Here is an 18,818-nt window from a genome sequence, read left to right on the forward strand (position 1 = left end):
GTACTCAGACCACTCCTGAAAAAGCCTAACCTGGACCTGGAGGATGTTAACAATTATACGCCAGTGGCCAACATCCCTTCCTGGGTAAGGTGCTGGAGCAGGTGGTTGCAGGACAGCACCAGGCACTGTTGAATGAAACGGATTATCTAGATCCATTTCAATCGCGCTTCAGGCCTGGTTTTGGAACAGATACTGCCTTGGTCGCCCTGAGGGATGACCTCTGCTGGGAGAGGGACAGGGGGAGTGCGACCCTGTTGATTCTCCTGGACCTCTCAGCGGCTTTCGATACCATCGACCATGGTATCCTTCTGGATAGGTTGTCTGGGCTGGGAGTTGGAGGCACTGCACTGCAGTGGTTCCGCTCCCACTTGGATGGCCGATTCCAGAAGGTGGTGCTGGGGGATTATTGCTCTGTGCCATGGCAATTGTGCCATGGGGTTCCACAGGGCTCTGTTTTATCCCCCATGCTGGTTAACGTCTACATGAAACCGCTGGGGGAGGTTATCCGGAGGAGTGGGCTGAGGTGCCATCAATATGTGGATGACACCCAGCTCTACCTCTCTTTCTCATCAAACCCAGGTGAGGCAGTGGCTGTTCTGAATCAGTGCCTGGGCACAGTAACGGACTGGATGAGGGCCAATAAATTGAGACTCAATCCAGACAAGACGGAGGTACTGTTAGTGGGTGGTTCATCTGCCCGGCTAGGTGATATTCAACCTGTTCTGGAGGGGGCTGCGCTCCCCCTAAAGGATCACATTCGTAGTTTGGGGGTGCTCTTGGACCCAGAACTGTCACTTGAGGCACAGGTAAACTCAGTGGCACAGAGCACTTTTTATCAGCTTAGGCCGGTATACCAACTACGCCCTTATCTGGACAGAGATAGCCTAGCTACAGTTATCCATGCTCTGATAACTTCTCGTCTGGATTACTGCAATGCGTTATACATGGGGCTGCCTTTGAAAACGGTCTGGAAACTTCAGCTGGTCCAAAATAGGGCAGCAAGATTGTTAACAGGGACTGGCCAGCGAGCTCATATTACGCCAGTACTTTTCCAGCTGCACTGGCTGCCAGTCCATTTCCGGGCCCAATTCAAAGTGTTGGTATTAACATTTAAAGCCCTTAACGGCTTGGGGCCAGGTTATCTGGAGGATCGCCTCCTCCCATATGTGCCTCCCGGACCTTAAGATCATCCTCAGCAGCCCTTCTCTGTGCCTCCCGGACCTTAAGATCATCGTCAGCGGCCCTTCTCCGTGAGCCCCTGCCAAAGGAAGTGAGGTGGGTGGCTACTAGGAGGAGGGCTTTTTCTGCTGTGGCACCCCAGCTGTGGAATGAGCTCCCTAGTGAGGTTCGCCTGGCACCTACATTGTATTCCTTTCAGTGCCAGGTGAAGACCTTTTTATTTTTCCAGGCATTTTAGCATTTTAGCTTTCTAGACTTTTAGCTTTGCTGTTTTAAATCTGTATTTTAAATTCCTGCACTGCTGCTAGGTTTTATTGTGGTTGTATTGTTATATTCTGGTTTAATGTTATATATATTTTAAATTGTTTTATTGTGTGCCATTTGGTTTTAATTTTTGTGAACCACCCAGAGAGCTTTGGCTATTGGGCGGTATAGAAATGAAATAAATAAATAAAATAAACATCATTCTAGAGTGAGTCTTCACCACTCACTTCCCTGCTTTATATCAGGCTGCTCAGCAAGTTTCTAGAAGTCTCTGTGAAGCTTTCACTGTCCTTCCTGACCACCGGGGCATCTCACTATCCTTCACCTTGTCTTCCGTAATGCCATGCTGCGGAGAACTCCTTTTTTATCCTGCTCCTGTAACCATGGAAGTGGTGCTGATGTACAGCCTGCTCTGTTCTCACCTGCTGGAGTAACAGTATAATTTTGGGGGAGTGGCCAGAGATCCCAACGATTACGCCAAAAAATCTCTCCCTGATCTGTCTGAACTAAATATGATTGTGGATGCACTAGCTGCTGGACAGTGCCCCTCTGATCCCAGATACCGGAGCTGTAATTTCTCATGCACACTTTGTCTCCTGGTTGCAGACCAGGGAGCTCTTTTGTTCTTTTGTCAAAATGATGTTTTTGCAATTGCTTCAGAACTTCTTTTGTTCTTCGTACATCTATATGGTCATGCCTTGTACGTAATTCCTCAGTTATGGGTAGTGTAGAGCGTATTCTTCTTCCCATGTGTAACTGTGCAGGGGACCAGCCATTGTCCAGTGGTGTACTGCGGTAAGCCAATAGTGCTTTATATAAATCCCCTTCGCTGTCAGCTGCCTTTTTCATCAGGTTTTTAACAGTTTGGATGGACCTTTCCACAAGACCACTGGATTGGGGGTAATGGGGACTGGATGTACTGTAATGAAAGTCCCAATCCTCTGCAAACTGCTTAAACTCTGAACTGGAAAACTGAGGTGCATTGTCACTAAACAGTTCACATGGAATTCTGTGCCTTGCAAACACTGCCTTCAGGCTGGCTATCACTGACACAGTGCTTGTACCGTTCAGACTGCAGATCTCTGGATACAGAGAGTAATAATCAGTAACAATCAAGTATGTTCGTGAATTCCGAGTGAAGAGGTCGGTGCTACCTTCGCGTATATGCCCTCAGTGGGACAGGGTGTGGATGCAGAGGCTCTGCCTGCTGGGATGGCTAGAACTTTAAACAAGTGAAACAGCTTGCTACAGTGTTAGTAATATCCTGGTTGATCCGTAGCCAATACATGACTTCCCATGCCCTCTTCTTACATTTTTCAATTCCTAGATGACCTTCATGGATCTTTCTGAGCATTTTGTGCCAGGGGATCCTTAGAATCACTACCTTGCTGCCTTAGATCACCCCATCTATTATTGAGAGGTCATGCCTGCAGTTCCAGTACTCCCATAGGCTTGGATCACAGCTGCAGTGGTCCTGTGGATACCCTTCAAGTATATGTTTTTTAGGAGACCCATGGCCTCATCATTCTCTGATTCCACTTTGATTTGCTGGAATTTTCTATCAGATATGGTAAGTGACTGTACTATCAGATCTACATATGCCTGCACCTCCATGTCAGAAATATGCTTTGGGTGTAATGAAGGTTGTATGGCCTTGGACAGTGCATCCGCTGTGAACATCAATTTTCCTGGTGTGTAAAACACAGTCAAGTCATATTTGTGTAGTTTTAGCATCATCTTTTGGATTCTCAAAGTGCAATCATTTAATGGCTTCTCAAACAATGCTATCAGAGGTTTATGGTCAGTTTCTACTTGCACTTTCTGTCCATAGACAAACTGGTGAAATCTCTGGCAAGCAAACAGGATGCCCAACAGCTCTTTTTCAATCTGGGCATACCTGGTTTCTGCCTCTGTCAATGCCCTGGACACATATGCCACAGGTTGCTAGCAACCACCATGGTCTTGCATAATCACTGCACCCAGCCCTGGCTGTGAAGCATCAGAAGAAATCTTGAGTGGCTTGCCAAGGTCATAAAATTTTAACACAGGGAACTTTGATAAGTTCCTCTTTCAAGATGGTCCATGCTTCCTCCTGTGCTGCATCCCAGAACCACTCATGTTTGTTTTCAAGAAGTGCCTGGAGGGGTGTTGCTTTAGATGACAAACTTGGTATAAATTTCCCAAGGTAATTAACCATCGGTGGCTTAGCGGTTAAGACGCTGAACTGTAGACCGGAAGGTCGGCAGGACAGCAGTTCGAGACCCGAGTGCTGCGTGACAGAGTGAGCTCCCGTCTTCAGTCCCAGCTTCTGCCAACCTAGCAGTTCGAAAGCAAGAAACTGCAAGTAGACAAATAGGTACCGCTTTGGCGGGAAAGGTAACAGCGTTCCGTGCACCTCGGTGTTCAGTCATGCTGGCCACATGACCACGGAAGCGTCTTCGGACAGCGCTGGCTCCTCGGCTTAGAAATGGAGATGAGCACCACACCCTAGAGTCAGACACGACTGGTTGGGGACACCTTTACCTTTTTTACCTTCTTAGGAATCGTTGAACAACTTTCTTGGACTGGGGCCGTGGCATCATTTCAGTGGCCTCAACCTTTCTCTTGTCAGGTTTTACCAAAAATGTCAGCTCAGTGACCCCACATACACATTTTTTTTATTTAATTTCAGATTTGCTGCTCTTAGGGATGGCAGAGAATTCCGCCACAGATCACGGTGAGGCCGAATGCCAGTGCATTCGGCCCCCCGAACTCCGTGGCGGAACGGCCTGCCCCCCCGCCCCCCCGCGGATCCCCCCCGGGACAAGACTCACCTGGGGCGGATCTTCTGGGCGGCAGCCACCACCGCCATTTCCACTCTGGTTAAAAAAAGAAAGAAAGAAAAAGACGTGATAGGCTACGTAAAGATTTATGTAGCCTATCATGTTGTTGTTGTTCAGTCGTTCAGTCGTGTCCGACTCTTCGTGACCCCATGGACCATAGCACGCCAGGCCTTCCTGTCCTGCGCTCTCTCCCGGAGCGTGCTCAAGTTCATATTCATTGCATCCGTGATGCTATCTAGCCATCTCATCCTCTGCCGTCCCCTTCTCCTTTTGCCTTCAGTCTTTCCCAGCATCAGGGTCTTTTCCAGGGAGTTTTCTCTTCGCATTAGGTGGCCAAAATATTGGAGCTTCAGCTTCATTATCTGTCCTTCCAATGAGCACTCAGGGTTGATTTCCTTTAGGATGGACTGATTTGACCTCCTTGCAGTCCACGGGACTCGTAAGAGTCTTCTCCAGCACCACAGTTCGAAAGCATCAATTCTTCGGCGCTCAGCCTTCCTTATAGTCCAGCTCTCACAGCCATACATTACTACTGGGAAAACCATAGCTTTGATTAGACGGACCTTTGTCGGCAAGGTGATGTCTCTGCTTCTTACTATGCTGTCTAGGTTTGCCATAGCTTTCCTCCCAAGGAGCAAGCGTCTTTTAATTTCATGGCTACAGTCACCATCTGCGGTGATCTTGGAGCCCAAGAAAGTAAAATCTGTCACTGCTTCCATTTCTTCCCCTTCTATATGCCAGGAAGTGATAGGGCCAGATGACATGATCTTAGTTTTTTTAATGTTGAGTTTCAAACCAGCTTTTGCACTCTCCTCTTTCACCCTCAACAAGAGGCTCTTGAGATCCTCTTCGCTTTCTGCCATTAGGGTGGTATCGTATCATGACTAGGTTTAAAAAAAAAAACACGACGTGATAGGCTAAGTAAATTTTTACATAGCCTATAATGGCTGGGTGGGTTAAAAAAAAAATCTACGTAAATATTTGGATAGACTATGATGGCGAAAATCAAGGGGAACGCAAATAGCGTAGCGGGCGCTATTTGCGTCCCTTTTTGATTCCCCGTTTTAGCCTACATAAATATTTACGTCGATTAAGACGGCAAAAATAAGGAACACAAATGGCGGCGGCTGAAGCCGCCACCATTTGCGTACATGGTTTTGTTTTGTTTTTTTTACCCAGAGCCCTCTGCGGCCAGAAATCTGGCTGTGGACGGCTCTGGCCTAGCCCTGCCTGGCCGGCTGCTCCGCGGAGCTGCTGCAGAGCACAGCCGGCCTTGGAGAATTCCGGGGGGGGAAGGAACGGAGCGCCTCCCCGCCATCCCCCCCATCAACATAATCCGCAAACAGGTTTATTTCGTACATCCCTAGCTGCTCTTGTTGCATCTAAGGCCTTCCGAAGCCTCAGATCATGTTCAACTTTTGTAGAACCCCACACAATGATATCATCCATTGAGGTGTCCACTCTATCAATGTGTTCATATATCATGTGTATAGTTCTATGGCACACTTCAAGTGCTGAAGCCACACCAAATGGGAGCCGCAGAAAACAATATCTGCCAAAGGGGATATTCAATGTGCAGAGTTTGGAGCTCTCCTCTGTGAGTTTTAACTGCCAAAAGCTGGAGGACGCGTGAAGTTTACTGAAAAAACAGGCATTCGCAAATTGTGCCATGATTTCTCCCTAGTAGGAAGTTTGAAATGCTCCCTCTTGATAGCCTTGTTGAAGCTTCTGGGATCAAGACATACCCGTAACTTGCCATTAGGTTTCTCTACAATGACTGGAGAGCTCACCCATTCTGTGGGTTCCTCAGTCTTCTCTATGACCTTTAAAGCCTCCATCCTCAAGAGCTCCTCTGAGTTTGTCACAAAGTGCAAAAGACACACTTCTGCATGGATGGATCACTGGGGAAACGGATTTGTTTTTTGGATGGTATGTTCACCTGGTAAACAGCCAAGTCCTTCAAATATATCTTGATAATGCAAAAGCAGTGTCTCATACTCTTTCCCCATTGGTTTGTATGGCCAGTACCCATTTAACCAGGTTCAGCTTCTCACATGCTGCCAAATCTAGAATTGGAGTCACCTGTTTAGGAACTATAATAAATGCCAAGTTATACACAGTGTCTTTGTATCTGATGCTGGCAATACAGCACCCCTTCACTGGTATCTTTACTTCAGAATACCCAGTTAGTTGAATACCTGTGGGATGTATTTTTGGCCTTACTTGGATTCTTTCATAATCTCCTTCAGGCAACATGTTTACCTGAGTACCTGTGTCTAGCAAGGACACCATTGTTCCTTGTACTTCCACTGGCAAATTCTAGTCCTTCCCATTCTCTCTGTCTGATTCCATGACATCCACAAAAAAACGCTTCTCCTGCTCAACAGCATGTACTTGTGGTTTTAGTACTTGCGGCCTGCAATATTTTGCAAAGTGATTGTGCTTGCCACAGTTATAACAGACCCTCCCAAATGCAACACACTGGTTTTGCCCATGCTGCCTGACACAGTTTCTGCAAGCTTTGCTCAGCCATCCATTTCCTTTCCCAGGAGCTTTGTTAGGTGGCTGCTGCACTCCCTCATTTAGCTTTTGCTGATCTTGTTGTTGCTTGCTTAATGCATGGACAGTCTCTTCAGCTGGCCTCAGTTCTTTTGCTTGGGCCCTCACTAGCTCAAAGTGGGCTAGATGAAACAACCATCAGGTGGGTCCACAGTTGGCTACAGAATTGGACTCAAAGAGTGCTTATCAATGGGATTTTCTCAAACTGGGGAGAGGTAATGAGCTGGGTACCGCAGGGCTCAGTCCTGGGCCCAGTGCTCTTCAACATTTGTATTAATGACTCGGAGGAGGAGGTGCAGGGAATGCTGATCAAATTTGCAGATGACACAAAATCGGGCGGGATAGCTAATATCTTGGAAGACAGAAACAAAATTCAAGGTGATCTTGATAGACTGGAGCACTGGGCAGAAAACAACAGAATGACATTTAATAGGGATAAATGCCAAGTTCTGCACCTAGGAAAAAGAAAACAAATGCACAGTTACAAGGTGGGGGATACATGGCTCAACAACACTACAAGCGAGAAGGATCTTGGAATTGTTGTCGATCACAAGCTGAAGATGAGCCAACAATGTGATGTGGCTGCAAAAAAGGCCAATGCTCTTTTGGGCTGCATTCATAGAAGCATAGCTTCCAAATCCCAGGAAGTACTAGTTCCCCTCTACACAGCACTGGTTAGGCCTCATCTGGAGTATTGTGTCAAGTTCTGGGTGCCGCACTTTAAGAAGGATGCAGACCAGCTGGAGAGGGTTCAGAGGAGGGCAACAAAGATGACCAGGGGACTGGCAACAAAGCCCTATGAAGAGAGACTGAAAGAACTGGGCATGTTTAGCCTGGAGAAGACTGAGGGGAGATAGGATAGCGCTCTTCAAGGACTTGAAAGGTTGTCACAGAGAGGAAGGCCAAGATCTCTTCTCGGTCATGCCAGAGTGCAAGACATGGAATAATGGGCTCAAGTGACAGGAAGCCAGATTCTGGCTGAACATCAGGAAAAACTTCCTGTCTGTTAGAGCAATCCGACAGTGGAACCAATGACCTAGGGAGGTGGCGGGCTCTCCCACACCGGAGGCATTCAAGACGAGGCTGGCAGCCATCTGTCGGGGATGCTCTGACTTGGATTTCTGCCTTGAGCAGCGGGTTGGACTTGGTGGCCTTGTAGGCCCCTTCCAACCCTACTATTCAATGTTTTCCCCTTCTGCAAACTGGAAGTTACTGTAGATCTCTAATGCTTCCTCCCTCACCACATGAAGCAGTATTGATGATTTTACCCTGTGGCTGCCAAGTAGAGTTCAAATCTTTGCTTGAATTCTCTCCAGATTTCTGCAACATTCCCAGACATTGCAGGCTGGATGGGGGTTGGAACGGCTCCATAGTTGCCGTTGTGCTGTTGAAGCTGGTGGTTCCGCTGCTCAGTCGAGGCCAGACCACAGGCCTTTGGGCAGGGCCCTTCTTGCCCACAGAAGTCAGCTGGCCCAAGGCAGAAGAAAGCTACACGGCTTCAGAAGCCTTGTGGCCTCCAGTTCTGACACCATGTAATAAGTTTGGGTCCGTATCTTAAGAAGATAACATGGTGGTTTTCATTAAGTAGAGTTGTAACAACAAACAGTTCTTTGCTGGAGCTCTCTCAGCCAGCCCAGGGGCCACCCCTCACCCAGCTCTCTAGGGATCATCTCCAAATTCCCATCCCAAAGTTTCTTGTAAGGAAATGTCTCTAAATGACTACAATCACTACAGGTTAGTGCTAGTGTCTCAGGATTCCTGAGATCAATGCCTGGCCCTACCTTTGGGCAGACTGAGGTGGCCACCAGAGGCAGCAAATTATGGGTATCCTAAAAGGACAACCAATGGTTAGTTATTTACATTGTTATGATTGCATTTCTAGTGCCAGGGATAGGGAGAGGTGCTTATGGGATCTTCTGTTATGTACTAAAATAACTTGGCTGGCTTTGGGTACTCTGCATCTTGACTTGGGTAGGAAGGTAGGTGCCATTTGACACTCTGCTTCAAATGTCTTGGGCTGTCCCTGGCTGGTGCAATGACTAGAATAAGTCTGCCCAACGTGTGACCCAACAAGCCAAACACAGCGCAACAGCTCTGTCTTTGGCCCATCAGAGGACTCAGAAGCTTCCTGCTTTTGCTTCCTGCCTGTCCTCAGACTGCAAGTCTGGCAGGGAAGCGGGGAGGGGAAGGGAAGGAGCTTTTAAGCAGCCTTTTATAGGCCATCATACATGGATGGATCACCAGATGTTCTGGCTTGGATGTGGGAAAGTCCAGGTTAAAATCCCTGCCATGAGGCTCGCTGTTTCTCAACTTTAAAAAATCAAGTTTAGTTAGTTTTATGCAGTTGTAAAATATTACAAGACATTACCATATTACAAGCAATATAAATCCATATTCACTACTCAGATTAAAGCCATGTGTCACATCAGCTGCTGCATATTGAAAAAAAATCATAGAGTTGGAAAGGACCATGGAGATCATCTAGTCCAGGGATGGGGAACCTCAGGTGCAGAGGCCAAACAGCTCCACCTGGGGTCCCCAGGTAGCCACACACCTTTCCCTGATTGGTTGGTGGCTTCCTTGCATTTGTGTAGGATTCCCGCCATTCCAAAAGGCAGAAATGCTGCTCCTAAGGCTTCGTTACTGGCAGGAAGATCTTTAAGCTACAATATCTGGGGGTTGGTTATAATTTCTAATCCACCCCCTTTGGCTTTGACCCACCCCTGGAATGCAGCCCCCAAGAGCTGCTCCAAAGCTGAATTCAGCCCTCAGGCTGAAAGAGGTCAAACCCTGATCTGGTCCAACTCTCTACTCAGTGCAGGTGATGCAATGAAAGATGCACTTACAGCATCCCACACTAGATCTTATCTTTACTTGGGAACCTCTTAGTTTCTTGTTAACTTATACAAAATACATTCCAGTCACATATTGTGAGTTAACATCGTATATAATTGTTGCATGTAGCCCAGATATGATTTGCTTAGATGTTGGATCTTATCCATAAGTATCTGGATGGAAAATAGTGTTAAGGAAATATCCAACGCAGGTTAGGTTGAATAGTCAGGAATGTATTAAAACACATCACAGCTGTGAGAGAGTCAGTTGAAACTGAGTCTCTCCAAAACAAAGAAACAGGGTATATGTATACATACTTGGAAGTTGAAGAACAAAGAAAATACACTACGCATGCTCAGGAACTAATAAATTATCAGTGACAGTCTTATCAGCACAGCTACAGTCTTATCTCTTGTCTCTAATTTTCTAAGCTACCCCTTGTCACGTTCCTTCCTCTGCTCCCTTCGCAATCAACAGGCTCTAGGAAACAAAGCTACAGGCCAACACTACTTTATTAGTAAAGGACTAGCTTTTTTACAGATGCAGATTCCAGGAAACTCTCAGACTGCATAGAACCAGCTAATCCACACATCTATGCATATCAATAGAGGATACAAAGTGGAAGTTAGAGAAGTTACCAGCAGTCTGGGCGTGAACTTCAAGGCCAGACTGGCTTCACAGGGATGCCCCTTCCTTAGGGTGGCTTCCTCCTATGTTGGCTTCCACGAATAGCCAACCTGGCAAAGCCTCTGAGCCCTGCCCCTAACTTTTTCCGCTTCACTCTGCGATGAACTCTAGCATTCCTCAAATCACGCCCCTCACTCTCCTCTTCCTCCTCTCCCTCCGAAACTTCAGTTCACATGGGGGAGCAACAGGGGAGCCATTCAGGCTAGGCCTTCTGTGCGTCAAGGTCTTAGGAAGAAAGTCTCACCTTATCTGGGCTCACTAGGGAAGGTGCCTCCCTCTGTTCTTGCTGTTCCCATTCTGAATCCGAATCTGAGCCGCCAGACATCTCCACTTGCTCAGATTCATTCCTGACACCCCTTAAAGTAAGGGATTTCCTTCCTATAATGACCAAGTTACAATTACTTCTCAAGGTCAGGCACATATACATTATTTCAATCCCATCAAGCACTTTGAGTATTGCTTGAACCAAACTACTCAAGAGGCCTAGTCACGCTTACCTTCACAGTAGGTTATATGACTATGCAATTACATCAAAACTAATAATTTATATTCACATAAAAGAAGAGAAACGATATAATAATTTTGTTTATTGAGTATAGAAGGATCAAATCACACACATCACGCTCTCTCATCTTATCTGCCTCCACAGGGTTGTTGTGGAAATATAATTAACCCAATAGGCCCTTCTTGCAACTCCTTGGAAGAAGAGCAGAAAAGACACAGGGAAGATAGATGCATTTTTAAAAGGGTGCTCTGGAATAAAGGGACCTGAGGTGAGGAAGGGAAGGACTTTGGGCATTTCCTGCTTGTTTGTTTTTTGGACTACAAGAAAACAGCTCTGCAAAGAAATGGCTGACTAAGGACTACTCAGTTTTGCTGCACAGGCTCAGTCATGGATCGCACCCCTTGTTTAACATAAGGCAGTGCCATTCAGCTGAGGAGAAAATGCGGCTATGGAGAGAGAAGCAAGAGCTCACAGTAACCCAGGACCCCCCACCCCCCACTGCCAACCTATCCTGTGAGGCACTGTTAGCTGAGGAACTGCCTCCTTTTCAGAGGTGGTCCAGAGCAGCAAAAAAGAAAAAAGAAAAAAAAAGCTATATCCGCACAAGAGGTGAAGTGAGGGCAGCCTCTTACGCATTGCCAAAAAAACAGGCCAAAATAGGATACAGATTTGCATATATGTGCATATGTTAATCTATACATATAGTTGCAAATCTGGAAATAATGACTATAATTTAAATATTTATTTATGACATTTCTATACCATCCATTACCCTAAGCTCCCTGGAGCGCAGGGGCATCGTTAAGAGGGCCCCACCTGGGCATGGGCTCCAAATCTTTTGAGCTGTGCCCAGGAACTTTTGAGCTGTCCTAATTGCCATTTTTTTTTTTACATTTTCCCATTGCCTTGCATTGGAAAACAAAAATGGCTATAACTTTTCTAGTTTATAAGATAGATATATGAGATTTGGAGGCTTGGTAGCCCCCATGGAGCTGATTGAATATGCCCAATTTCAGGCAGTTAGGACCAGTGGCTTTTGTGCCAGTTGCAGGTAAAATTTGCTTTTTCCAAGACAATCTGTCAAAGTAAAGAGCTATAATTTCTTTGTGCGTCCACATACATTCATGGAATTTGGGAACCTAGCAGGCCCTATGGAGCTGACTGAACCTACCAAATTTAAGACAGTTAGGTCCAGTGGTTTTTGCGCTAGCCATGTGTAAAGTTTCCCTTTCTCAGAGTCTAAAACAAAAAGTAAAAACTGTCAAGTCACCCAGGGGATTAGAGATCCTAATCAGAAGGTGTTTAAGGTGACCATTAGGAGGTCACTATCCGTAATCTCTGGTGCAGGGTTTTTTTTGAGGTGATTAGGACTCCACAAGTGAGTGTGGAGTCCTAATCTGTGGTTCCGTTACATCCGTGAGGAGTATGGCCAGAGCCGGACAAAGTGATAAAGGGGAAGGTTGAAAGGTCTCAGTGGGGAACAATGGTTCCAAGGGTGGGTCAGAAAAGACCCAGGAAGAAAAAGTGCCTAGGGAAAAGGACAACATTCCGCCAAATAGTCCCTTAGAGCAGATGTTAAAATTTTGGAAGGACATTCCATGTACCAGAACAAAGGACAAGAAAAAGATGATTAAATTTTGTTGTTTTGTTTGGACTCGGGAAAGTATCATACCACCTGCTATTTTCTGGCCCAAGTTTGGAGTGGAAGAAGCATGGTTGTGTCAGACTTTAAATCTCTATGTGAATTCTAAAAGACCAATTTCACAAAGAGGAGTCCGATTATGCTAGATGTTGGATGGGGAGTGAAGTAGTGACACTATGTCCCCTGAAGACAGGGAAAAGTAGGAATGAAGAAAATCCCCCTGAGAATAACCCAGAGTCATGGGATCCCCTGTCCCACCTCCCACCCCCTTATGTTCCTATGGCATAAGAGCCAAATATTCCTCCTTTGGTGGAGGAAGAAGAAGATGGGGAAAGGGGACAGGGGTCTCAGACAACGACATCATCAAGGCCCAGTGAAATGTATGGGGGATTGGGAAGAGAATTAGCCCAATTAAAGAGAGATGTAGTGAATTTCCCTATCCCTCAGGGGGCCGGAAGAAAGGTCAGTAGTACACCAAAAGGAACTGACAGTGATTCTGAGGTAAACCAAGAATATCCCTCACCAAATGTGACACTTGAGGGAGCAAAGATGTACCCCTTATGGGAAGTCCCAATAAGACAGGGACAAGTGGGATTTGTAAATGCCCCACTCAATAGTTCAGAAATACGAAACTTTAAGAAGGAGATGAAGTCTGTAATGGAAGACCCCATAGGATTGGGGGAACAATTTGATCAGTTCCTGGGAGCTCATATATACACCTGGGGAGAATTGATGTCCATTCTAGCCATCCTGTTCTCGAGAGAAGAAAGGGCCATGGTTAGGAGGACAGCAATGGCTGAATGGGAAAAAGAACATCCCCCTGGGCAAGGAGTGGTCCCAGCTGATCAAAAATATCCTAACCAAGATCCGGGCTGAAACCACCAAGAAGACCAACACCAGATTAATATGCAAGACCTTAGGGTGTTGATAATCAAAGGAATCAAACTCACAATACACAGGTCCCAGAACTTCACCAAAGCCTTTGGAATTCAGTAAGGCAAGGAGGAACCACCATCTGATTTCCTCCAATGACTAAAGGATCGGATGAGAAAGTATTCTGGCATGAATATTAAAGATCCAGTAAGTCAGTCACTATTGAAGGTTAATTTTGTAACAAAATCATGGCCAGATATTAAAAAGAAGCTAGAAAAGTTAGAAAACTGGAGTGATAAAACCATAGAAGAATTGTTGAGAGAGGCACAGAAGGTTTATGTTAAGAGAGAGGATGAGAAGCAAAAACAAACCGTCAAGGTGACCGTCAATACAGTAGACCAGGTTGTGGAGAAAAAGATGGGATCTACTGATTCAAAAGGATGGCATCACCACAGAGAGAGTACAGTCAGGAAGGCTACCTATTAATTGGTCAGCCCAGACATGTGAACTATATGCTTTAAATCAGGCCCTCCAGCTGCTAAAGAAACAGGATGGAACGATTTACACAGATTCCAAATATGCGTATGGAGTGGTTCACACATTTGGGAAAATATGGCATGAAAGAGGTTTAATAAATAGTAGAGGGAAGGAATTAGTACATAGCAAACTCATACAACAGGTGTTGAAAAGCTTACTCTTATCTAGAGAAATAGCTGTAGTCCACATTAGCGGACGCCAGAACGGTACATCATTTGAAGCATGGGGAAATGCACTGTTGGATAGAGCAGCACGAGAAGCTGCAGTAGGAGAAGAAATTGTTAGGATGTGCACCACAACCCCCAGGTTGCCACAAATACCGGAGAACTGGTATGGACAGAGAAAGGAATGTTGGAACTACAAGAATTAGGAGCAGTGCAGGTAGAAGGAGGGAAGTGGATACTTCCAGATGGCAAAGAGATGGTCATCAAAACAATTATGAGGGAAATTATGGCTATTTTACATCAGAGAAGTCATTGGGGGGTTCAAGCAATGTGTGATCTAGTGCTTAGAAAATATGGGTGTGTAGGAATGTACACAGCGGCCAAACAAATGTGCAAAAGATGTCTAATTTATAAAAAGATTAATAAGAAGGTATTGAGAAAACAGCCCCAAGGAGGGCGTAGGCCAAGCTTGCATCTCTTCCAAAGTATCCAGGTTGACTTTACAGAACTCCCTCTGGTGGGTCAATTAAAGTATATGTTGGTTTTAATAGACCTTTTAATAGACCATTTGAGAGCCAGTGTGGTGTAGTGGCAAGAGTGTTGACTGGGAGCTGGGAGATCCGGGTTCTAGTCCCCACTCGGCCATGGAAGCTCACTGGGTGACTTTGGGCCAGTCACAGACTCTCAGCCCAACCCACCTCACAGGGTTGTTGTTGTGAGGATGAAATGGAGAGGAGGAGGATAATGTAAGCCGCCTTGGGTTCCTTGCAAGAGGAAAAAAGGCAGGGTATAAATGCAATAATAAATAAATAAATAAATAAATAAACACTGGATAGAGGCATACCCAATGTCATCTGCCACGGCTGTAGGAGTAAGTAGAGTAATCCTAGAACACATTGTGCCCAGATATAGAATTGTAGAGTACATAGATTCTGATCAGGGAAGTCACTTCACTTCCAAGGTGTTACAGGGAATAATGAGAGGACTGGGTATTGTTTGGGAGTACCATACTCTATGGCATCCTCCATCTTCAGGAAGAGTTGAGAGAATGAATCAAACCTTGAAAAGTACACTAAGTAAATTAATTCTAGAAACCAGGCTGCCATGGACTAAGTGTTTACCCATAGCATTATTGAGAATACGGACGGCCCCGCGGAAAGATGTAGGAATATATACTTGGGCTGCCGTCTTGGGCTATCTCTCCTAAGGAACAAAGGATTGTTGGCACAAACACCGCCCCTGGAGTTCGTGGTCCATAATATCCAGCCAGAGTGAGTGTTGATAAAATCGTAGAAAGAAGCCAAACTTCAACCAAGTTGGGAAGGGCCCTTCCAAGGGCTGTTGACCACAGATACTGCTGTCCGAACTGCTGAGAAGGGTTGGGCCCACCACACCCGTGTGAAAGGACCTGTCAAAGAACCCCAGAAGGGTGACTCCTGGGCAGTAACCAAAACAGACTCTCCCACTAGATTAGTTTTGAAAATAACTTAAGTTAAATGAACACTGCTGCATCCATTCCGGGGTGGGACGCTGGGCCGGAGGACAATCCTTCCTAGACTCCAGAAGAGCGATTTTACAGGTTAGTCCACCCTCTGGTGGTCAGCTGGACTACAGGTCCCGGCTCATCTGTGTTCTGGGAGGGACCCCGTGCTCCTATTGGGATTTGAGGGTAGAAAAAGGAGATATAGCACTCCCAAAGTTAGGGGGGACAGGAGAATTGGTATGGTTCTGAGTCTTACAGGGCATCGAGTGGGGAGACAGGAGTGGCATCCCTGGTATTTCCAAAAAAATAAATTGGGAATAGAGTAACCGAGGGGTACAAATTGCAAGAAAAACAGGCAGAGAACAATTAAACTCCAGAAAAGCCCACTGTGATGCCTGAAGTGAAACCCTTCAAACCACATAATGATCCAAAGGTAGTAGAGATTATAGATGTTCAGGATCTTAGGCAGACTTTCGAAACAGAAACAGGATATGGAGACACAAATGCCTGGCTGGAATGGATGAAATATACTGTTAAAAGTTTAAATAAAAGCAATTGCTATGCGTGTGCCTCTGGGCGACCAGTAGCCCAGATTGTCCCTTTTCCTGTTAGATGGGAGAAAGATGCCCCTGGCACACCATGCGTGTTGGCATTATACCAAGATACCACAGCATGGGGTAACAAGACCTGCAAGTCCCTGTCTCTTCTGTTCCCACCATTAAAGAATGAAGATATACAGGTACCTCCGGTGTTCTCCGCTGCTATAGGAAACAGTACTGCTTGTCTCTCACGACAGGGGGGAAATGGTGCCAAAGAGCTGGGAGAATTGAAAACCTGTACAATGGTGTTAAATGTAACTGATGAGATGGGAGACAATTATACCTCGCTGAACATCCCTAGAGCGGTTTTGTGGTGGCATTGTGGAGGTAAGATCCTAAGACCCACTCTACCTAGAAATTGGGGAGGCACTCGTGCAATTGTTCAATTGGCTATACCATTCATCTTGGCATTTGAAAAAGAAAGATAACTACCCCAAAGAAGCAGAGTTGACGAAACAGGTCACTTGGGGTCTCCTTTGATGAAAGAATTTATATAGATTCAATCGGAGTCCCTAGAGGAGTTCCAGATGAATTTAAAGCAAGGAACCAGGTAGCAGCAGGGTTTGAGTAATTTCTCTTTTGGTGGGCCACAATAAATAAGAACGTAGATTGGATTAATTACATATATTATAACCAACAGAGATTTATAAACTATACCAGAGATGCAGTCAAAGGAATTGCCGAACAGTTAGACGCCACTAGCAGAATGGCTTGGGAAAATCGGATGGTACTAGATATGACATTAGCAGAGAAAGGTGGTGTGTGTGTAATATTAGGAGGTAAATGCTGCACCTTCATCCCTAATAACACTGCCCCAGATGGTACAATCTCCAAGGCTCTTCAAGGTAAATGCTGCACAACCCTAGCTGAAGAGATGGCAGAAAATTCAAGGGTAGATACTTCTCTCACTGGGTGGTTAGAATCCTGGTTTGGAAAGTGGAAGGGAACGGTAATCTCTGCTCTTACCTCGTTAGTGATAGTGGCAGGAGTACTCACTGCTCTGAGGTGTTGCACCATTCCCTGCATAAGAGGCTTAGCACAGAGATTGATAGAAACAGCATTTTCAAAGCAGATGCCCTTAGAACCTCCACCATACAGGGACAATATGATGCTAATGAATGAAGTTAATTCTGAAGACGAACAACACTGGCGGGGGGGGAGTGAAAGCATGATAGCAAGATTTGAAGCTTCATTGAGTTAGAGGTGCAAAAAGCAACAGAATGGTGTAGAAGAAAAAGGGGGGATTGTAGGAAAGAGTTAAATGTTGCTTTTGCATTAAATAGGTCGCAAATGCTTTTGAGCAGTAACTGAGCTGAGACAGGATGTGGAAACGTGTCTAAGGTACTTTGTGGTAAGAAACTTAAAATGAAGTTAGAAGTGTGGTTAGCTAGGCAAAGTAGAAACCACATTAGAAAATTTGAAAAAACACCCAGTTAGGACACGTATAACTGCGCGTGCTTAAAGAACTCAAAAATATTATGTGACACACCCTGCATAGCTAATAAGGTCATTATAATGTACATGCGATGTATGTAAAGGGAGGGGGAACATGTCAAAGAGATAATATGAATAGGCGGATCGGAAAGTTGTGAACCTTGGAGTACCAGGCCAATGGGGAAACAAGGGAGGGACTCAGCGGCCAGGGAAAGAGAATAAAAACTGTGTGCTTTGATTGTCAGGTGTGCCTACTCAGCTAGGACACCCACCTTTGCAAACGTGCTTAATAAACATAGAGTGCTGCCTGACTGTGTGTCACGAAGTTATTTTACAGGTCATGGTTGGACAAATGAGTTTCTAACAATCCCGACCCGAGGAAGCCTTTTGTAGTGCAAACTGATGCCTCTGACTTTGCGGTGGGGGTGGTGCTCTTTCAGCCAGATCGGGAGGGCAGCGGGCTGCAACCCTGTGCCTACCACTCCAGGAAGCTGAACATGTCTGAGAGAAATTATACCATTTGGGAGATGGAACTGTTGGCCATCAAGTCCGCTTTGGAGACCTGGCATCATCTCCTGGAGGGGGCACAGCACCCAGTCGAAGTTAGAACCGACCATCTCAACCTTGAACATCTTCAGACAGCCCGTGCCTTAAACCAGAGGCAGATTAGGTGGTCGCTTATTTTTTCTTGGTTCCACCTTAAGATTTGCCATGTGAAGGCCTCCGACAACCTACAAGCGGATGCTCTTTCTCGTAAGCCTGACCTCCAGCCAGGGAGTGAGGAAAATTCCCCCCCCCCTCTGATTCTTCCCCCCCAAGGCCTGGTGGCAGCTGCGGTGCCTCATTCTTGGGAGGAGCTCCTTCTCTCTGCACAGGCTCAAGAAGTTTTTGTTCGCACAAAGGTGGAGGAATTGGGGCTAGCCTCTGCCCCCCCCCACTCTATCCCCTTCTCTTTGCGAGGTGGCCTGCTTTACCGTTCCGGCCGGGTCTATGTGGCTTCTAGACCCCTCCACGAGAAGGTCCTCCATCAGTGCCACAACACCCCCACAGCTGGGCATTTTGGTGTCGCCATGACCCTGCACGGAGTGACAACGGATTTTTGGTGGCCTCGTGTGTGTCGGGACGTCAACTCCTATGTCGCCTCCTGCCCAACCTGCCAGCGGGCGAAGGCCCCCTCAGGCAAGCCCACAGGCTTGCTTCACCCCCTGCCTACCCCCTCAGGACCTTGGAAACTG

The sequence above is a fragment of the Heloderma suspectum genome, chromosome 9 (assembly GCF_057233095.1).
Source record: "Heloderma suspectum isolate Gila_16-S chromosome 9, 16-S_ref, whole genome shotgun sequence".
NCBI lineage: Eukaryota > Metazoa > Chordata > Lepidosauria > Squamata > Helodermatidae > Heloderma > Heloderma suspectum.